At 43.6% G+C, this 20319-nt stretch overlaps 1 protein-coding gene across 1 annotated transcript in view; it reads right to left on the bottom strand.

The window, feature by feature from the left end:
- GPAM (glycerol-3-phosphate acyltransferase, mitochondrial) overlaps positions 1–20319 on the bottom strand; it is a 138088-nt gene that overhangs the window by 102937 nt on the left and 14832 nt on the right. The window lies entirely within an intron of this gene.

The raw sequence follows: 20319 nt of genomic DNA, 5'->3' as shown, positions 1-20319 counted from the left end.
CCGCACTGATCCGATGGCAGGAGCCAGGTACTTATCCTGTTCTCCCATGGGGTGCAGGGCCCAAGCACTTGGGCCATCCTTCACTGCACTCCCTGGCCACAGCAGAGAGCTGGCCTGGAAGAGGGGCAACCGGGACAGAATCCGGTGCCCCAACCAGGACTAGAACCCGGTGTGCCGGTGCCACAAGGCGGAGGATTAGCCTAGTGAGCCGCGGCGCCGGCCTATTCAGTTCCTTTTAGCACAGCTAAGATAAGAAGCATGTCCCTTAAATTAACAGGGGCCAGCATTGTAGCATAGCAGGTTAAGCAGCCACTTAGGATACTCACATCCCATATCAGAGTGCATGGTTTCAGTCCTGCCACTTCTTCCAACCCAGCTTCCTGCTAATGTGCCTGGGAGGCAACAGATGATGGTCCAAGTATATGAGTTCTTGCAATCAGTATGGGAAGCCCACAATGAGTCCTGGACTCCTGGTTTTGGCCTGGCCCAGTCTCAACTGTTGTGGGCATTTGGGGAGTGAGCAACCCATGAAAGATCTATCTTCTATCTATGTATCTATGTATTTATCTACCTCTCTCTCCCCTATTTGTCATTCAATAAATAAAATAATAATTTTTAAATAAAATAAACAAAAATCTATAGAATGCTGAAGAAAAACAACAAAAAGAAAGATTTACAAAATATGCAGAGGAATCACATTTCTACAGTAAAATGTTATGATCTTCATACAGGTCATGAAATGCTTTGCTGATAACCAAATGCACTCACCTGAAGATACAAACATATGTTGTGTATTTTGCTACTCCATATTCACTGCTCACAGCAGACATCACTAATCAATCACAGTATTTTTTCCGCTAATCAGAGACTGATCTGAGAATCGTTCTCAACACAGTTTTCCAGACAATCACCCCAATTAGTCAGGGTCAGTACTGGAGATAAAGCCTATTTGCTATCTCTATTCTTGCCCCAATGCTGGAAGAACAAGAGTGTGCCTTGCCTGGTTACTTCCCCTCTAATTTCATTTTTCTTTGGATCAATCATGAGACCCCATATCACCATTTGCATTTCTTGTTTCCCAGGCTATGATGTAAGAGCCACTTAGATCTAATTTCCCATGTCTCCCCCATTGAAGTGCAATGTTTTTCCATATTAGAACAAACCAGTGCCTAGGCCCCTGCACTAGTTCTCTTTCTTTCCAAACTGAATGAATGTTTTTTGTGCTGCTTGTATTACAGTGGTGATGGCCCTGTTAGAAAATTCCTCTCTGCTCAGACTGGTGTCTCTGTCATCTTTATGACAAGGTAAGGTTTTTCAAAAAAGATTTATTTATTTATTTGAGAGGCAGAGTTACAGGCAGAGAGAGAGAGAGGTCTTCCACCCACTGGTTCACTCCCCAAATGGCTGCAAACTGGGCCCATCCTAAGCCAGGAACCAGAAGCTTCTTCTGGGTCCCCCATGTGAGTGCAGGGGCCCAAGGACCTGAGCCATCCTCCACTGATTTCCTAGGCCATTAGCAAAGAGCTGGATTAGAAAAGGAGCAGCCAGCGCCGCAGCTCAATAGGCTAATCCTCCGCCTTGTGGCACCGGCACACTGGGTTCTAGTCCTGGTCAGGGCGCCGGATTCTGTCCCGGTTGCCCCTCTTCCAGGCCAGCTCTCTGCTGTGGCCAGGGAGTGCAGTGGAGGATGGCCCAAGTGCTTGGGCCCTGCACCCCATGGGAGACCAGGAGAAGCACCTGGCTCCTGCCATCGGATCAGTGCGGTGCGCCGGCCACGGCGGCCATTGGAGGGTGAACCAACGGCAAAAAGGAAGACCTTTCTCTCTGTCTCTCTCTCTCTCACTGTCCACTCTGCCTGTCAAAAAATAATAAAAAGAAAAAAAAAAGAAAAGAAAAGGAGCAGCCAGGACTAGTACCAGCCAGCTGCCCATATGGGATGCTGGTGCCACAGGCAGAGGCTTAGCCTACTAACCATAGCACTGACCTCCATCATTGTAAGTTCTGATGGACCTATAAATGATCTCCTCCTCCTCCCCTAATTCATCTCAGTATCTGATTTCCACAGCTAGGGAGGCATTCTTCACATCCCAGGGGCCATGAGCCATCAGGGAAGCCACGTCATGCAGTGGTTAAGAATCCAGGCTCGAAGCTCCCTCAGGCTGGCTCTTCCATCAATCAATCACATGGCAGCAGGCCTGGAAGTCAGTCTCCATGTGTGCTGGCTGGAAATCTGCTAGTCCTCCCAGGTCTTGTTCCATCCTGCTCTCTGCCCCAGAGTGTGACCTCTGAACCACATCCACAAGCTCTCTGATCCTCTGACTTCCCACTGGGTCAACCAATGGAGAGACCACCACCCAGCTGCAGGGAGGAGAGGAGAGTGAGGCTGGGGTATTTAATTCTCCTGCTCATCTGGTCCCTCCATCCCTCCAGGCGCCACTGTAAGCTGGGTGTGTGCCACCTGTCAGGTCCTGCATTCCACTTTAAAGTTTCCCTACACTTGCTCACACCTGGAAAGCAGATCTTGTATTATTAATTCCTGTTCTGACTGTGCCCTCAAATTCAGAGCTCTTGACTGACACAATCGGGCATAAAAGTCTCATGTCTACCATGAAGAATAAAACAACAGACTTAACTCCAGATTTGCATATGTTCAACATTTGCACTTGGATGTTGCATTAGTCTCCTACAGCTGCCGTGACAAACTCTCACAAACTGTGTTGCTTAAAACAACAGATATTTACTTTCTTGCAGTTCTGAGGTCTGGAAGCCCAAGGTCAAGGTGTCGGCAGGGCTATGCTCCCTCTGAAACCCGCACAGCAGAGTCTTGCCTTGCCTCTTCAAGCTTCTGCTGGTTGCCTGCCGTCCTTAGAGTTCATGGGGCTGTAGCTGCATCATTCCAATCTCTGTTTCTGACATCACACGGCCATTTTCTCATATGTCTGTGTTTCCTCTTTTACGAGGACCCCAGTGCCTGCTGCAATGTGACCCCCATCTTATATCTTCCAGGACTGTATTTCCAAAGAAGATCACATTCTAAGGTACTGGGGATTAGCACTTCAACATATGCTGAAGCTGACTTCAACTCATAAACATATCTAATAGGAACATCAAACTTAACAGGCTTACAACTAAGGTATGAATTCCTTTTCAACCAGCCCATACCATTTTCCCTATACCAATAACTGGTAACTCCAATCTCCTAATTTCAGAATGAGAATGTGGGCATCACCCTTGTTTCCTCTCTTTCACACCCCTCATCTCATTCATAACTGTCAGCCCATGATGTCAACCAGGCAGGATATTTAGTTTTTTCTCTAGACGTTCACAGCTCAAACATCACTGCCCCTCAGCAGTGCCTTTCTGTAGGCAGCATTTCATTTCTTTTATGGATTCTTTAGAGGGGTTTGTGTGCATGAGTACTTTAATTATTAACTTACTATTTATAAAATACTACTTTGTGTAAAGCAGCAGTTGCAAACACAAATGCCTACAAAGTCGCAGCAGGAAGCATGAGTGTGAGAAGCTGAAGCAGGTGCAATCACACGCATCAACTCTCAGAGAGGGAGGCACAGTGGGAACTGGGGATTTTGTGACCTGTGTGCAGAGATAGGAGCTGCCTGGCAACCACTGCTACTTCCATGCAGAAATGTGGGCACAGTCCTGGCGGATCTTTTCACCCTCCAGGTCAGCTTAATAATTAAGTTGCTCTGCAGGATTTCCCAATTTTTAAATATTGGCTCAAATACATAAAACCCTAAAATGGGATGAATCAACCCTTGACCTGCCAGTTCATGACCTCCAAGTTAAAGGAATGTGCTCTTGTAAATACTGACAAATTAGGTAAGTAGTGGGAAATGACCCTGAGAAGGAAGGAAGGAAGGAGGGAAGGAGGAAGTCATTACCAGCTGAGTGGAAACACTTGAGCACAAGTCAAAGGTGTTACTCAACAGAACACAATGGAGAGACGACGGTTATTCCAGTAAAACGGTGGAAAGGAAAGAAATAACACTGGAAGCATAAACTAAGGAGCCCATTGGGAGATCCAGCTGCGAGGATCTGAGGATTTGATTTTATTCTGGAAATAATAGGGGATGGCTAATACTCAGCCGCAAATTGGTTGTGCAAAAGCAAGCCACCCCTAGAATATCTTTCCTAAAGTATGAGTGCCTCCTTCCTCTGTAATTAAACTGGCGGACATGCAGTCGGTGAAGAGCTGAAGAGGACTGCAGCCCTTTTTGATATTGGGTCAGCTGAAACCTGAGCCCACAGCATCTCAACTGATCTGCTGACTTGACTTTGTTCTTTTTTCCCAAAGCTATTCTTTTGTCATTCTCTCACTGGTAATGTGTAAGCTACCCCTAACGGGCCACCTTGAAGTCACTCAATGTAGGCTCCCAAAGTCCTGTGACAATGAATCCTACCCCATGGGGGACACTATCAGCCCTCTTGAAATCACAAGTGTAGAAAAATGGGGATTGCCCAAGAGGATAATGGTTTCTGAGTGCAGAAAAGGAGGCCCTGGCAGCAGGTCATGGGCTTGAGTGATGGGGAGGAGAAAATTCTGATTCCACTCAGGATAAGCTCAAGAACAGAGTGGAGAGGTCAATATTTGCATTTTTCCAGTGGCCATTTGATAGGAGACCTCTGCTCTGCCCTGATGAGACTCTTTCTGGTGGGTAGTTTATGCGTCATGCTGCTATAAACACCACCTGCATCCCTTTCACCAACTGAAAACAAAGCTTTTTGCTGTGGATAGAAATGAGGCCAAATAAGGTGATTCCCAGAGGCTCCAACTTCCCATGCCTGGGAGAGGATCAAGTAGAACAGGGGAGCCAATCCTGAACTCTCCATCCTACTCAACAGTGAGGAGGCCAGGGCACCCACACCCATCACAGTTGAATAATTGAGTCTTAATCTACTCACAAGTGATTCCAAAATCCTAAAACGTGGGTAATTCGTTCTTTCTGATCATGTGGATTTGATGTCCAAGCAGCCGAAGGTAAATTCTGGGATCCTGTTCCACAGTGGTGGGACCCAGTCAATGGGCCACCACACAGTTATCATCCACGTCCTAGATTGTGGGAAGTGATGAGAAGTGACCCTGAACAGTCAAATGAGTGAAAAGAAGTAGTAGAAGGAAGAGAAGATATATGGGGAGGAAATGACAACTCAATACCAGTATTTGCAAATATGGGGATTCAAGAAGTTCCTGAGCGCTATCCCCTGTACTCTGCTGTAACCAGAACTGAGGGTGTAGAGGATTCCAAAACTGTACACGCAGCAGGCTACAGATGATGTCTTAGAAATGCAGAGTTAGGAATAGTAACAGCAACAACAAAAGGAAGGAACCAGGTCAAACTCTTAACAGAGGTTGCCACAAGGATACAGAACCCTGTACTTTTCTCTATCCCTTTAATATTTTATATACTTTCTAAACATTTCTGGATTGATCAGAAATTGATTATTTCTACAATAAGAATAAAAACACAAAAGCTGATGGAAAATAAGGACAAGAAATGGGACTGTCAGAGACTGGTGGAGGGTGGTAACTGCATAAGGGAATAGCTCAGCCTAACCCTGGCCATGCAAACCACAGCTCAGAGTCACTACTCAAAGCCCATCTAATAAATTGTAGTCCACATAATAGTCAAGACAAAAACACTACCAGCCACCAGCCACAAGCCCGTCGTCTCTACCACAAATGCTGATTTCTAATAATGCCTCACATGCATTTGACCTTCTGGTGAAAACACTTCAACAATTCAAACTGCCCTGTGTGTCTGTCCATCTCTGTACTTAACGACAAGAGGTGGCAAATAAAAAGTTGCATGATTCCTTGTATATAACACTCTGATATATAATTTCTAATTTTTAAAACAGTTTTTGAATGTCTCTTCTCTGACCTTCAGCACTATCTGACAGAGTTTGCTGGAAGTGAATGCCCAAAGAAATGGGGCCATTTGCCCGAGATGGTGCAGTATGTTAAGGGCAGAAACAGAACTGGAAGAGATCTAGGAGCTTCCCAAGCCCACATCCTTTTTCAGAGGCTCCTCTGCCTCTCCCAGGGAAGAGCCTGCTGCACGTTGCTTATCTTGGAGGTGCGCACAGATCCCTGCTGGGTCTGAACCATCTTTCACATCCACAGAGGAGGATTAATTTCCATAGGATTTTAGTCCAACTGGAAGAGAATGGAGAGTTGGTTTCAAACCAGAAGCCAAAGTACTGTGAATGATATGAACTGCTGGGTAAAGTTCACAAGCACAAAGGTCAGGCAGGAGACCACAGAACTACCCAGCATTTGCAATACTCGGAAAAATCACAGTCCTGATCATGAAGCTCTCCGGTTGTCCAAATTCAATGTACTGGGTTATTTTTTCCTTCTTTTTCTTTCAAAACAAAACAAAACACATTGCACGATGTTCTCCCACAAGGGATTCCACAGCTGTGCATACATGACCACAGTCTGGCTGATTCACAAATATCACTATCTTATTTGACCAACCTATTGACTCACTAGGTCACTGCCAGATAAAGCCCTTCAATGTGAATTGTTAATAAGAAGGGACATATTCGGTAAGCACAAAATCATCAAAAATAATCAGCTCTGTAAAGACAGAGTCAATTAACATAAGAACAAGTAAAATATAAACAATTAACATAAAAAGCAAATAAAACATAAAAGCAAGTGGGAGTGTAAGCATTAAAGACACCTCGCCCGCATCCCAATACTGCAGGTGATCCTGCAAGCTCGGGTCTTGTGTGTACTTCTAGTTTGACTTGATTTACCAATACACGAGTGAGCACAGGCTGATGAGACAGAGCTGGTTCCATAGGATATGTCTTAAAAGCTAAGTTAGTGTCAGAAAGACTGTGCCACAGGGCCAGAAACGCCTTGAGATTCTTGAAGCACCCAGACTCTTGAAAGGAATAGTGTTGGCAGTGTGAAAATGTGAGACCCCAGCTCCCATGCACAGCGTGTCCCTGTCAGCCCACCCAGCTGAAATCTGAAGGGCTCAGGTGAAAGCTGCCACTTAGATGGTTTTAATGTTGTTTAAAGGATAAATTCCTTATCCACAGACAAGTAGATGGTCGGTCACTCTCATGCCATGATTCATAGCCAAGGGAGACAAGAATCAAACAAGAATAATAATGTGACTGTCAACAGAAAGTTCATGGCCTCCAAGTGTTTAGAAAATGGTATTGCAAGAGGTTTAATAAAATTAACTTGGACAAGCAATTCTCAAAATATGGTCTGCAGGTCTCTTTGTGACCTAAAGGTCCTTTCAGGAAGGATCAAAGATCAAAACTGTAATGATCAATAATCAATTCTATTTTATGAAATAAAGATATTGTTTGCCTTTATGACTAGACTGCCATTGGCACTAACAGGGCAAAAGCAGTGGTGGGTAAAATTGCTGGCACCTTAGCAGTGTCAAGACAGTGGCACCAAACTGCAATAGTAATCAGGGATAGCACTGTAGCGCCATGGGTTAACCGGGTTAACCACCAGCTGTGATACTGACATCCCATATGAGCACTGGTTCAAGTTCCACTTTTGAACCAGGTCCTTGCTAATGCATCTGGGGAAGCAGTGAAAGATGACCCAAGTGCTTGAGCCCCTGCCACCTACACTGGAGACATGGATGGAGTTCTAGGATCCTGGCTACTGACTGGCGCACCCTGGCTATTGCAGCCATTTGGGGAGTGAACCAGCAGATGGAAGATATCTCTCTCTCTCTCTCTCTCTTTCTATCTCTATCTCTATCTCTCTCTCTTTATCTGTCTCTCCCTGTCTCTCTCTAATTCTGCCTTTCAAATAAATAAAAAATCTCTAAAATAAAATAAACAAGGTGAGTTTGTCACTACAAAAAAGCAAATGATGACATCTGATGCTGATGATGAAAGTTGAGCTTCCACTAGAAAAGTGGAATTTCTGAAATCGAGGGCCCACCACCAAGATCTTTACAGTTTCTCAATACCCACTGAATTTTCCAATGAGATTTTGGCATTAAGGAATGTGAATTTTTAATATTTATAATGAAATCTGTCAACATTTGAAAAATCTGTGTAACTCAGCAAACTATTCCCGAAATACCAATGCTTGGTGTTATAAATCATGCATGAGTAAACGATCCATTACAGCACAAGATAAAGCAACAAATTTTAGTGTTACATAGTACAAGAAGTTCTGATAGGGTTTCAGATTCCACACGGCTACTGATCTATGGGAAACTGCTTGCTGAGTTTTGATGTAGCCATCAAGAAAGACCACCTCTTTTCTAATTATAAGTTTGTTTAAGTCAGATTTTTTATATACTTTAACTGAAACAACATATCACAAAACAATGGTTGCAAAAGCAAATGTGAGAATCTAGCTACCACCTATTTTGCTAGATGTCATAGATATTAAAAATTTACAACTGTGGTACTCATGAAATTTTTTGTTGTTTCAGAAAATACAGTTTGCACCAAAAATACATTATTCATTTTAGCATTAAATAGATTTAGTGTTGTGTTCAAATAAATTAATTTTTTTAATTTCTCAACTTTCATTTCTAATAGGGTTAAATATCAGTGGACATATCCTACTAAATCAAAGCTCTTCAACAATGCTTAAGAGCATACAGCAACCCTGAGACTGAAAACTTAAACAAGTTCTACTAACTTAGATCTCGGGAATCTGTAACAAGGTTATTAGCGAGAGTGAATAATCACCCAAATACATAGGTATTGCCATTCCAAGATATCTATATTTTTGTTCATTTTTAAATTTCATTAATTAAGCAATTATTTACTATCTGCCAGATCCTTTACTAATATAAGTTTGTACTTCTACTAATAAGACCTAAAAAACCATTTGTTTCTCTTTTCACTTTGCAAATTGCATTGAATCAATAATGGCTTGAATTAAGGCTGACCTAGAGCCACACACACAGCTTGGGGTCACAGTTAGGGTTCCATTTACTAGTGAAGTGATATAAGCAAGATTCTTTACCCTTCTATGTCTCAATGCCCTCAACTGTATTTTGAAGATAATCATACATACTCACCTTGTAGGGCTGCTGCAAAGAATAAATTTGTCAACACATAAAAAGTACTTATAGTAGTGTCAGCATAGCAAAGGTTGGGTAACAACCAGCCGGAATTGCAATATTGCAAAATAGCTTTCTATCCACAATAGCAATTCAACTTTGAAAATGCTTGTAAGATGGTATTTCACTTTGCAGGTGAGCAAATAAATCATTAAGCAGTGTGTCTGGATGTCTTGAGCATACCACTCTAAGGACCTGCCATACTTTCTTCTCTGAAGGAAGTGGAAATAAAAATTCTCTTGTTCCTGATCATCACACTTTATCCAACTTGAACTTGACTCTGATCTCAGCTGATTAGTCTACCATTGGTTGGTTAGCATCTCTCAAGGCAGCTAGCCTGGCAAAAGAGAACTACAAATAATGTGCTAGCTACTCAACCAGATTTTCTCTTGGAGTTGGAGGAGCAATCAACAAAAGAACTTGGCAAGTGGTAGAGTGGGCAGGATTTCTTCTGTGGCCACAAGGAGGGCATGCAACAGCTTTGAACCAAGCAGCCCTGTTTCTGACTAGATCATCGCTCAAGTCCTGGCCAGTTTTGACAACCATTGACACATCTATCCCAGAATCCCAGGTTCTTCTGCTTCCCCCTCACCCCCCAAATCTAGAGCCATGCATCCTGAGACCTGAGGTGGCCAGCATTGGGTCAGAAGGTCCAGTCACACTGCAATGTGAGCTTCAGTCCCCTTACTGGACCCTGCCCTCACTATCTGTCAGGGTGTACTGGGCAGTGGAGGAGGGGGAGGGAGGCTCTCTGGGCGCTAAGATTGATATTTTTCCCACACAGTCAGCTGCCACAAAGAAGCAATGGCATTCTCTGCTGAGCCCAGACCTAAAAGGTGGCTACCAGTGGATACATCTCCAGCAGCTGGGATTGAGAAGCAGATCAGCCGAAGCAGAGGTGGGGGCACCCGGTGATGCAAACGAGGCCCAGCCCCTCAACTCTGCTAAGAAGTCCTTCCTGGCTCCCAGCTTCAGCCCCATACAGGGGCCACTGCAGGCATCTGGAGAGGTAACCAGCAGTCGGGAGCTCTCTATCCGCATCTTCATCTCTCTCAAACAGATAAATTAAAAAAAAATTTATAAAGCATGTGTAGAATTTAAAATAAAACAGTTTAGAAGTCCTTCCTTGACAGCAGATCAAGGAAGGGGGGAAGGGGGCTGGGGAAACCTCAGCTGTCAATAATCCACATGAACCATTTCAATCTTCGAGCTCAACAATTAAGATCAGTTTCAATCTTGGGTAAAGTGTCCTTAATCTCTAATGCCCCATTTTCTGACTAGATCGTTTTCTTAAAGCCTATTCATAGAGAACAGCTGCTACCACCACTGTACATAAACTAGTTTTTCCAGCTAAATCACTGGACATATTAATCAGAGACTTTATACCAGCTCAGGAATCCTCTGTGACCATTTCCTTGCCCAAAACTAGTGTAGAGGCTGTTACTCCACCAAGTCTGAGTTGGTTTCAGAACTGAGTGGCACTTCAAAAGACTGTTCTCTGTCTGCTGAAGACAGAAAGCCTGTATCACATATCCTACAGACTTCCCAAGGAACAAGACACCTACCCATTCCTAGAATGAATCAGGAAAGAAGTCATTCTTTAACAACCAGGATTAGAGTTTCTGACCGTAGAGGCTGATGCCAAGGCAGACCAGGTGAAGCCTCTGCTTGCAAACCAACATGCCATATGGGAGTGCTGCTTTGGGTCCTGATTGCTCCACTTAAGCTCCAGCTCCAGCTCCATGCTAATGTGCCAGGAAAGACAGCAGAGGATGGCCCAAGCACTTGAGACCACCCTGCTCCCTACATGAGACACCAGGATGGAGTTCCTGGCACAGACCTAGCTGTTCCACACATTTGGGAAATGAAAACAACAGATGGAAGATCTCTCTCTGTCTCTGTCTCTCTCCCCCGCCCCCGTCTCTCTCTCTCTCCTGCTTTGCCTTTCAAATAAACAAATAAATAAATCTTTTTTAACAAAGCAAAGTTTCTGAGTACAGTCTTCTAGAGGGATAAACCAGAGTGTTAGGATATGTGAGGACCCAGTGTATAATGTCATTCTGTTTCCAGATAATTCTCTCTCTGGTCCTTGAATGCAGGCCAGGATCTTTATTTTCTATTCATTAGAGGGTCAAACATTTCCTGTGCACCTACTAAAGGTTTTCAGGCTGTGAATTAATAAGGTCAGAGCTGTCTTTCAATAAGATTGATTTGTCAACAATTTGTCTGGTCAACTGACACAAAGGAGAGCAAGCTGGGGATACTGCAGCAGACAAGTAAGGACAGCGTGAGGTCTGAATAAGAATGGTGACAGGAAAAACCCCAAATAATGCAATAGTGTGAAGAAGCCAAGTTAATACGCAAACACTGTGTGGTAGCTTTAGAACCAGACAACCATCCAACTCGAGCACTAGCACCCCAGCAAGTGACTAAATTTTCCAAGTTTCAGTTTTATTGTCTGTAAAATGGGAATAATAAAACCCACTGTCAATAGATAGATGGATATATAGTTGAGAAAGAAAGAAAGAAAGAAAGGAAGGAAGGAAGGAAGGAAGGAAGGAAGGAAGGAGGGAGGGAGGGAAGGAAGGACGGAAGGGAAAAGAGAGAGAGCGAAAGAAAGAAAGAAAGAAAGAAAGAAAGAAAGAAAGAAAGAAAGAAAGAAATCCCCCAAAAAATAGCCTTACGTATTAGACTGCCATCTGTTCACCAAAACCCAATTTTTCTTTTCAGTAAGCAGACAACTGAAGATAGATGTCACCCTGTAACTGAGTTCCAGCCAATGAACTCTGAGTGGAATTGATCTGTGCCACTTTTAAGTCTGGTCTTTTAAGAGTCCCCATTGGGAATACTTCCTGCTCTTTCCCAACCCACCAATTTGATACAGAAATGTCTGGGGACCCAGAGGAGAACAGAACCAAGAGAAGCAAGAAGCTCAAGTCTCAGAGTGGCCACAAGATCACCTACAAATTGTGAGCACTTGTTTTCATCTTCGTATGTGTGAGAAATATTAACCTACTGAGATGACAGGCTTTATGTCTGTCTTCTATCTATCTACATTCATCCTTACAAAGAATCTGACATACTAATCCCTCAATAAATGATCACTGTAACATTTTTAGGGTCATGGGAAATGCAGAACCATACAAGTTCTTAGTTTAATTAAGAATACATATCCATAGCAGCCATATACAAAGTACACCCAACAGAAATTTAAAAAATTTCAAAGTACCATAGCATAAGAGGATCTGAGGTGGCTTTCCACAGGAGATAGTCTTGAACTTGGCTTTGAAGAATGGATATGAATTGACACCACTGACTCATCAACATTTTAAAGCATTAACAGAAAGTACCCCCGTCATCTGGTATCCACCCCCATAGGCTGTAGAACAGTATGGCTCTTGCCCAATGGTTCTCCATTGCTCTTGTCTTCTGCCAATGATTTCCAACATGGTATGGTCACTGGCTTCTATGCAATGGCCTTTAAACATCTGCAACCTTTGGAAATCACCTGTTGTTTCTACTCCACATTTCCAGAATCTCTACCCCAAGAAAGGAAGAGCATTCAGCTTCAGAATTCTTTATATCTTTATATACTCCTTGGGTCCATTGCAGCCCTGTGTGTGTGGCTTTAAGAAAGCTGGTCCATAAGACTGTAAGTGTGTATTTATATTACTCCAGCATTTTCAGCCATTGATCAACTAACCTATTTAAATTACCATTTCCCTCTAACTAAACATCATGACAATATAAACAAAGGGCTTCATTTCAGAAATCAAAAGTCTGATCAATACACCAGAAGGGATTTGTATTTTAATCATTACCATGGGAAAAATGCTTGTGACATAAGCTTGCTACTCCTATTTCCCTCCTCCAAATAATGTATTATAGATGATGTGACAAATTCAGCTATGATTTATAACTTGCTTTTCCATTCAATGATCTAAAAACTATTGCCCATTTGTCTTTCAGAAACAGCTGGAATGCCTGCTTTACAGGAATTGTATAATCTACTTTTGTAACTTCTCCAGTTTTCAACTTTCCCCAAAACGCTTCTCACAGGCATTATAATTCTCCAGGGTCAAAGCTGCACATGGGAGATAGACTTAAAAATGCCTCACATTATGCTGCCTGTTGTTAAACAAATCAAGTTTACCTATGCAGGGTTAGAATAGAAAAATAGGACTACTCAAGATTTGGCACATGAGACAACTTAAAAATCATCTAGTCACAGTGTCAAGAGTGTGTTTTGTAGGGAAAATATGGATGAAGCTGCAGGATTTTGAAGCTCCCATCTCTCAAGATGAAATCTGGTTCTTAGAGCAAAGGGTACTGCTGGCAGATATGTGCACCACAATTCTAGATGCCCTCTGATACAACGTGGAAATGACCTTCTTGTCAGAAGCATTTAAACAATGGGGCCCACAGAAAGTATAGTCATCAAAACTAGTCCTGATCATTAGTAGTCACTGCAAAGAGTTGACTGAAGAAGAATCAGAGCGACTTCAAATTGGGTCTTTCTGGGTGTTCACACATTAACTGGCCAAAATCTAATTGACTCGACTAAAAAATCCAGAATACCAAATACCCTTCACCAAAGCCTGTTGTCAGTGATGGTTGTGTCCCAGTTTGAAAATTACTTTGGTTTGTTTCAAAGAACAATTTTGTGTCATTCATGCACTCAGCAAATCGTTTGCTCAATCAACTGTGTGCTACGCACTGTTTCAGGAGCTAAGGATTTGATGTTCAGCAAAGACCTACATGCAATTCTTGCCTGGAAGGAGTTTTCAAACTAGTGGAGGAAAGTGCATGTAACAAAGTTACAACCAGCACAGCTACCATAAATGCTATGAAGAAGAGGGTGGATGCTTCAAGGGTGTACTTAGCAGCTCTGGAAGCAGTCGAGTTGTTTATACTAGGGCTAGCAAGTGGGTTTCAATCCATATACTAATTCCAGTCGATTAGCAGTATCTGCAGTATAGGGATGAGAATGCTGCTGAAGTCCTGATGGAGATCAGAGAAGAAGAATGTCTTGGTTAGTGATTGTGGCATGGACACAGAAAGGGGAAGTGCAATTGAAAACAAAGTCAAGAGGTGTGTGGCCAATTGTGCAGTCATTGAGAGGCAGTACACCTGGTGAGTGTGTGGGCTCTTTGCTGCTGCTGCTTCTTCCTTCTGCCTGTCTCTAGCTATCTGTGTCCTAACCATAATCTGTAATACATTGGCATAGGCAATGAATTTAAAATCACTGCACGTCTGGCATAATTACAAAGGTATCTGAGTTGGTTCGACTTTGACAGCATGAGGAAGAAGCCAAGAGTAGCTCATTGGGTGAAAAACAGCTTCCCATGAAGTTCCCAGGGAGAAAAGCAGTCAACCAAAACAAATTTGAGTCTTAGAGGGCTAGTCTGTTATTTCTCATTTATACAGACCTATGAGACAATTGCTCTTATCTTGAATATAAATCTAGGGAGCAGGCGTGCAGCCTAACTGTATAAGATGTCTGTTTCCCAGAGCAGAGTGCCTGGGTTTCACTCACAGCTCCAGCTCCTGACCTTGGTTCCTGATAATGTAGACCCTGGAAGGCAGTGCTGATGACTCCGGTAACTGGTCCCTGGCACCCACATGAGAGATTCGGCTTGAGTTTCCAACTTCTGACTTCAGCCTCCGCCCAGACCCTACAATTGCAGGCATTTGGAAATGAATGAGTGGATGGGAGTGTTCGTTCACTCTATCAACCTCTCTCAAATAAATCAATAAATTTTTTTAAAAAATTATGTATCTAGGGACTGATATTGCAGCATAGTGGGTTAAGGCCTGCAATGCCAGCCTCCCATACGGGCTGCAGTTCAAGTCTGCACTCTACTTCCAATCCAGTTCCCTGCTAATGGCCTGGGACAAGCACCAGAAGATGGCCCAAGTACTCTGGTCCTGGCCTCCCATGTGGGAGACCCAGCAGAAGCTCCTGGCTCCTGGCATTGGCTTGGTCCAGCTCTAACCACTGCAGCCATTTAGAGAGTGAACCAGTAGATGGAAGATTCTCTCTCTCTTTTCTCTCTGCCTCTCCTTCTCTCTGTAATTCAATCTTTCAAAATAAATCAATCTTTAAAAAAATAAAAAATATACATCTATAACCAAAGTGGCCCTAACATGCCAAAAAGTAAAAGAAAACCCAGAATGGCATTGTCCATAAACGATGGGAATCCTCATGGTACAGAAGGACAAGTAGAAAGCTGTGTGCTTCAGTTCAAACAGGAAAAACTGTCGGACTGTATGGAAAACTGAACACTGAGAAGAGCTTTTCAACAAACTGGTATGAGAGTGTTTGTGGATACAAGTATCCATCCTACGCCAGAAAGCCCTTGAATGCCATATCACGTCCCTGAAGTGTTCCGTCTCTACACACCCGTCCCCACGCATTCTCACACAAACACCCGCATATATACACATACACAGAGTACTCTCACCCTTCAGGACCCATCAGAAGTTTCTCTCCCAAGAGCTTGTCTCGACCAGGCTCTCTCAAGTAGATGCTTCTTCTCACTTCTTTTATTCTAAAATCTTGTTCTGCCTTTTCACCCTCAACGGCTTTACATTTATCTCACATTGAAAATAATACATGGGAACTTCAAAAAGTTTATGAAAAATGGAATGTCAAGTATAAGTTTATTTTATTGTAAATTTTTTCCCAATATGTGGAAAATTTGTTTTGTAGGAAAACTATGTGGGATTGGTGCTGTGGCATAGCGGGTAAAGCTACCACCTGCAGTGCCGGCATCCCATATGGGCACTGGTTCGAGGCCCAGCTGCTCCACTTCCAATCCAGCTCTCTGCTATGGCCTTGGAAAGCAGAAGATGGTCCAAGTCCTTGGGCCCCTGCACCTATGTGGGAGACCTGGAAGAAGCTCCTGGCTCTTGGCTTTGGATCAGCACAGCTCTGGCTGTTGCAGCCAGTTGGGGAGTGAACCAGCAGAGGGAACACCTCTTTCTCTCTCTGCCTCTCCTTCTCTCTCTGTGTAACTTTGACTTTCAAATAAATAAATAGATCTTTAAAAAAAAACTATGCATGGATTTCAAAAGATTTTTGCACCAAAGCAACCTTAATTCCATTATCCGCAAACCTTCAAATATCCTTGAATACATACAATAGATATAACTATAGATATAGAAATCAGATGGACAGGTATTTAATTGCTGCCTGGTACTTACTGACACTCATTACATATTAGGTGAATGAATGAAGGAATACATGAATGAGTTGCTGGGAAATGTTGAATATAGAATAACTTATTTGCCTGGGGTATATTAGACCAGCAGTGAGATCTCTGATCTGTTTTTTTCATCTGCTGGTTCATTCCTCAAATGGCCACAACACCCAGGGCTGAGACAGGCTGAACCAGGAGCTAGGAGCTTCATCTAGGTGTGCCATGTGTTTGCAGGGGCACAAGTATGTGGGCCATCTTCTGCTGCTTTCTCAGGTCATTTGCAGGGAGCTAAATCAGAAGTAAAGTAGTTGACACACATACCAGATGCCAGTATATCAGGTGGTGGTTTAGCCTGCCACGCCGCAATACTGTCCCAAGATCTCTGATCTTGGTATTTGAAGAAGCCATTTTTAGTCCTCCAATCTTATGATTGCCAGTGGAGGTGAGGATGGAGGTGAGGGTCCAGGTAAGGGATTGATAGGATAGTAAGACACAGGACTATGGGTCCTGTGCTTCCAGGAAAAAGCCAAGAATTGCCTAGAGAGGAGCCAGGGAAGTCTCCTGAAGGAGCCGATTCACTTGCCTAGGCCAGTGTCCGTCTGGGGCTGACGCCTTCAAGGGTCAGCTGCTGGGTGGGGGAGGCTGGGCCACTCTTGAATTTCTGATGCACTAAGGGCCGAGGATCAGTTCTCCCTCCTCTATTCTCCTTTCTAAGGTGTGTATTCTACCACTTTCTCTGGAGAATTGTTAATTGCTAGAGAGTGCTCTGAGCCATTGAAACTGGATGGCGACACCCACTCATTTGCAACTTGGCCAACAGAGCCTCCCACAAAGTGGAAGAGGCCTTGATTCAGAGCTTACAGGAGACAATAGAGTCCAGTTACCAAATCCAATAGTTCATGAACTAAACCCAGCGTGCTTTAGAAAGTAAGTTAATAAGGCAGCTTCGTACCCTATACTGCATACTTACCAGCTTCTCTCTGAAAGTCCTACCTGTTACCTCAGTCACCGGACCTGGCGTTCGTTATCACATGATTCATTATCTATATGATTTCTGAGTTAGAAATGAAACTGTTTATGGGACTTTTGCAAATGGCAGCCTCTGTGTCTAGGCCAGTGTTCACAAATTGTTTAGGACTCCCCATTGTCTGGCAGTAGAACAGGTGCCTTCTACTGCCTAGCAATTCACAAAACCAAGCTGCACAAGTGACAAGCTCATCTTTCATAGGAGCCTGCCATAACACCCGCTTTATTGAGCTCTTTCAAGATCTTGGGAGCGTTTAGACCTTCCCATCAGTTTTATGCCACTGTGTGTTGGAGGAAACAGCCATGGTCTCAAAGGAAGAATTTGCTTTTGTTTCTCATCCCCCAGTGATGCTACCTCTACTCGGTCTTCATCTCAGGAAGAGAGAGGAGTGTTGGAAAGCAGAGAGGGGGAGGGGCATCAGAATGTTGGGTAATTAGCAGAAAAAATAGGAGACTCCTGCCTGTTATCAGAGCAAGTATCAAATACTGTTTGGTGCAAGTACATTTTGTCCAATTCTGTTTCTTATGCAAATTAAACATCTAGAGACCAGCCTGCCACAAAAGTTGAATCCACTTCCCCCACTTCATTCAACTTGCACTTTGAAAGGAGTATCATGTACCTCCTTGTTAGCTGGATCCTGCTCCAAGAAACTGTAGGAGAGATCTGTTTTTCTGTCTTGGGATCTTATCATTATCAGAATTCTCTAGCAATCAAAAGCACCTGCTCTTTTGTTAAGGTGGGTTTCTAAAGAGAGAAGCATTAGCATTAGAAAACACCCAGAGTTCATATGGGAACACTGTTCATGTGTCTTTCCAACCTCAGAACAACACTCCTCATGGCAGCAAATCTCTATTGGTTGCATCCTGTGTACAAGGCACTGTGCTGAGCCATCCCTACACATTGTATAGATCATATATCATATGTCCTTACAACAACCACAGCAGATGGGAGGCCCCACTTTACAGATTTGGAAACTGAGGCTCAGAAAGGTCAAGATGTTTGTCCGAGATCGCACAGCTGGAAATGTGACAGAGCCATGATCTCTAATTCCAGAACCTGTGCTCCACGGTGACATGTAACATAATCCAGCACCGATGACACTGATGTATGCCACCTGGTAGAAACCTACTCCTCATAGCCTCCCCCTCTTTGATTTTCCCAAGTAGAATGAACCACAGGAGTGAAAGCCTTTCTTGGCACCTCACTCCGATAAAGGAAATAAGCCATATGCATACCTGCAGCCACATGTCTCATTGAATATTCTGAATATTGTCATATCTTTTAGGAGATGAGAAAATCGAGCCTCAAAGAAGCTAAGTAAGCTGCCCCCAAAACATACAGCTATTGAGTGGCTACGTGGGCTTCAGATTCCAGTCGGCTACAGACAGCTCAACCTCACCGTACAGTAAGCATCTCTCATCATCTTCCAGACAGTTCCACTTCTATGTTCTCCATGAGTGAACTCTGCCCTTGTAGATGAGATAAGATGATATTGTTGACCCGTCCAGGTCACAATTGCCAGGAAAGAAGAACATGTTTGAACGAAGAGAATCCCCTGGAAGTAGATCAGCCTGGGAAAGCAATAGTGAATTGTCGGCAGGAACTAATCATTTATGTGAAATCAGAGGCCCAGTCCTGCTGCAGCCGGGATGCTCCTGGCTTCTGTGACCTAGCTTGTTTGCCACTGTCCCTATGGAGCATATATGTTGCCTTCCTGCCTCTCACCCCGCATTCTCAGGGCGGGCTCCCGTCACCCATAGCACTGTGTTCCAGTCTCACTCTGCTTGTTCCTAAAGAAACCACCACTGAACTACCTGTGTCTTCTCAGGGCCTGGTCCAGTGCCTGACACACCACAGGGGCTCAATAAATGTTGAACACAACAGGAGTCACTGTGCACTTACTCCCCATGTGGGATCTCTGTCGTTAATGTGTTGTACAATGCAAATTAATGCTATAACTAGTACTCAAACAGTACTTTACACTTTGTGTTTCTGTGTGGGTGCAAACTGTTGAAATCTTTACTTAATATATACTAAATTGATCTTCTGTATATAAAGATAATTGAAAATTAACCTTGATGTGAATGGAATGGGAAAGGGAGATGGGAGGGTTGTGGGTGGGAGGGAAGTTATGGGGGGGGGGAGCCACTGTAATCCAAAAGCTGTACTTTGGAAATTTATATTTATTAAATAAAAGTTTAAAAAATGGATTCCAAAGGAAAAAAAATAAAATAAATGTTGAACAAGAAGAGAAAAGAAGAAACATGGAGAGTCAGGGCTAAGCCCTAGGAAAGAGAAACTCAGAATTCATACCCACTTGTGAGATTCAGGGTCTTCTTTCTACTTGGGAATGAACTCCAATGAATAGTACGAATATACTGATGTTTCCAGGACACACTAAACTACATCTCAGCATTCAAGTTCTTTTGTTTGTTTGTTTGTTTTTTGACAGGCAGAGTGGACAGTGAGAGAGAGACAGAGAGAAAGGTCTTCCTTTGCCATTGGTTCACCCTCCAATGGCCGCTGCAGCCAGCGCACCGCGCTGATCCAATGGCAGGAGCCAGGTACTTATCCTGGTCTCCCATGGGGCCCAAGTACTCAGGCCATCCTCCACTGCACTGCCTGGCCACAGCAGAGAGCTGGCCTGGAAGAGGGGCAACCGGGACAGAATCCGGCACCCCAACCAGGACTAGAACCCGGTGTGCCGGTGCCGCAAGGTGGAGGATTAGCCTAGTAAGCCGCGGCGCCGGCCTAGCATTCAAGTTTTGTAATATATTCCCTTTAACATTTTTATTTTTTCAGTATCTTCCCTCCCCCCCATTCAGCCTATTTGGTCTTTGTCCATAATATACACGACATATATGTCACACAACACAGATGCACCTCATGTTACAGCAATCACCAATCTGCACTGAGTGGGGCACTTCTAAGTGACAGAAGAGTATCTCATGCAACACACACACATCCATGCTACTGGCGATCACCAGTTGTCTTTTCA

The sequence above is a fragment of the Oryctolagus cuniculus genome, chromosome 15 (genome assembly GCF_051225735.1).
Source record: "Oryctolagus cuniculus isolate XC-2025 breed Fujian yellow rabbit chromosome 15, ASM5122573v1, whole genome shotgun sequence".
Classification (NCBI taxonomy): Eukaryota; Metazoa; Chordata; class Mammalia; order Lagomorpha; family Leporidae; genus Oryctolagus; species Oryctolagus cuniculus.
Note: the sequence above shows the minus strand (reverse complement) of the source record. Positions and strands in the feature narration are given on the sequence as shown.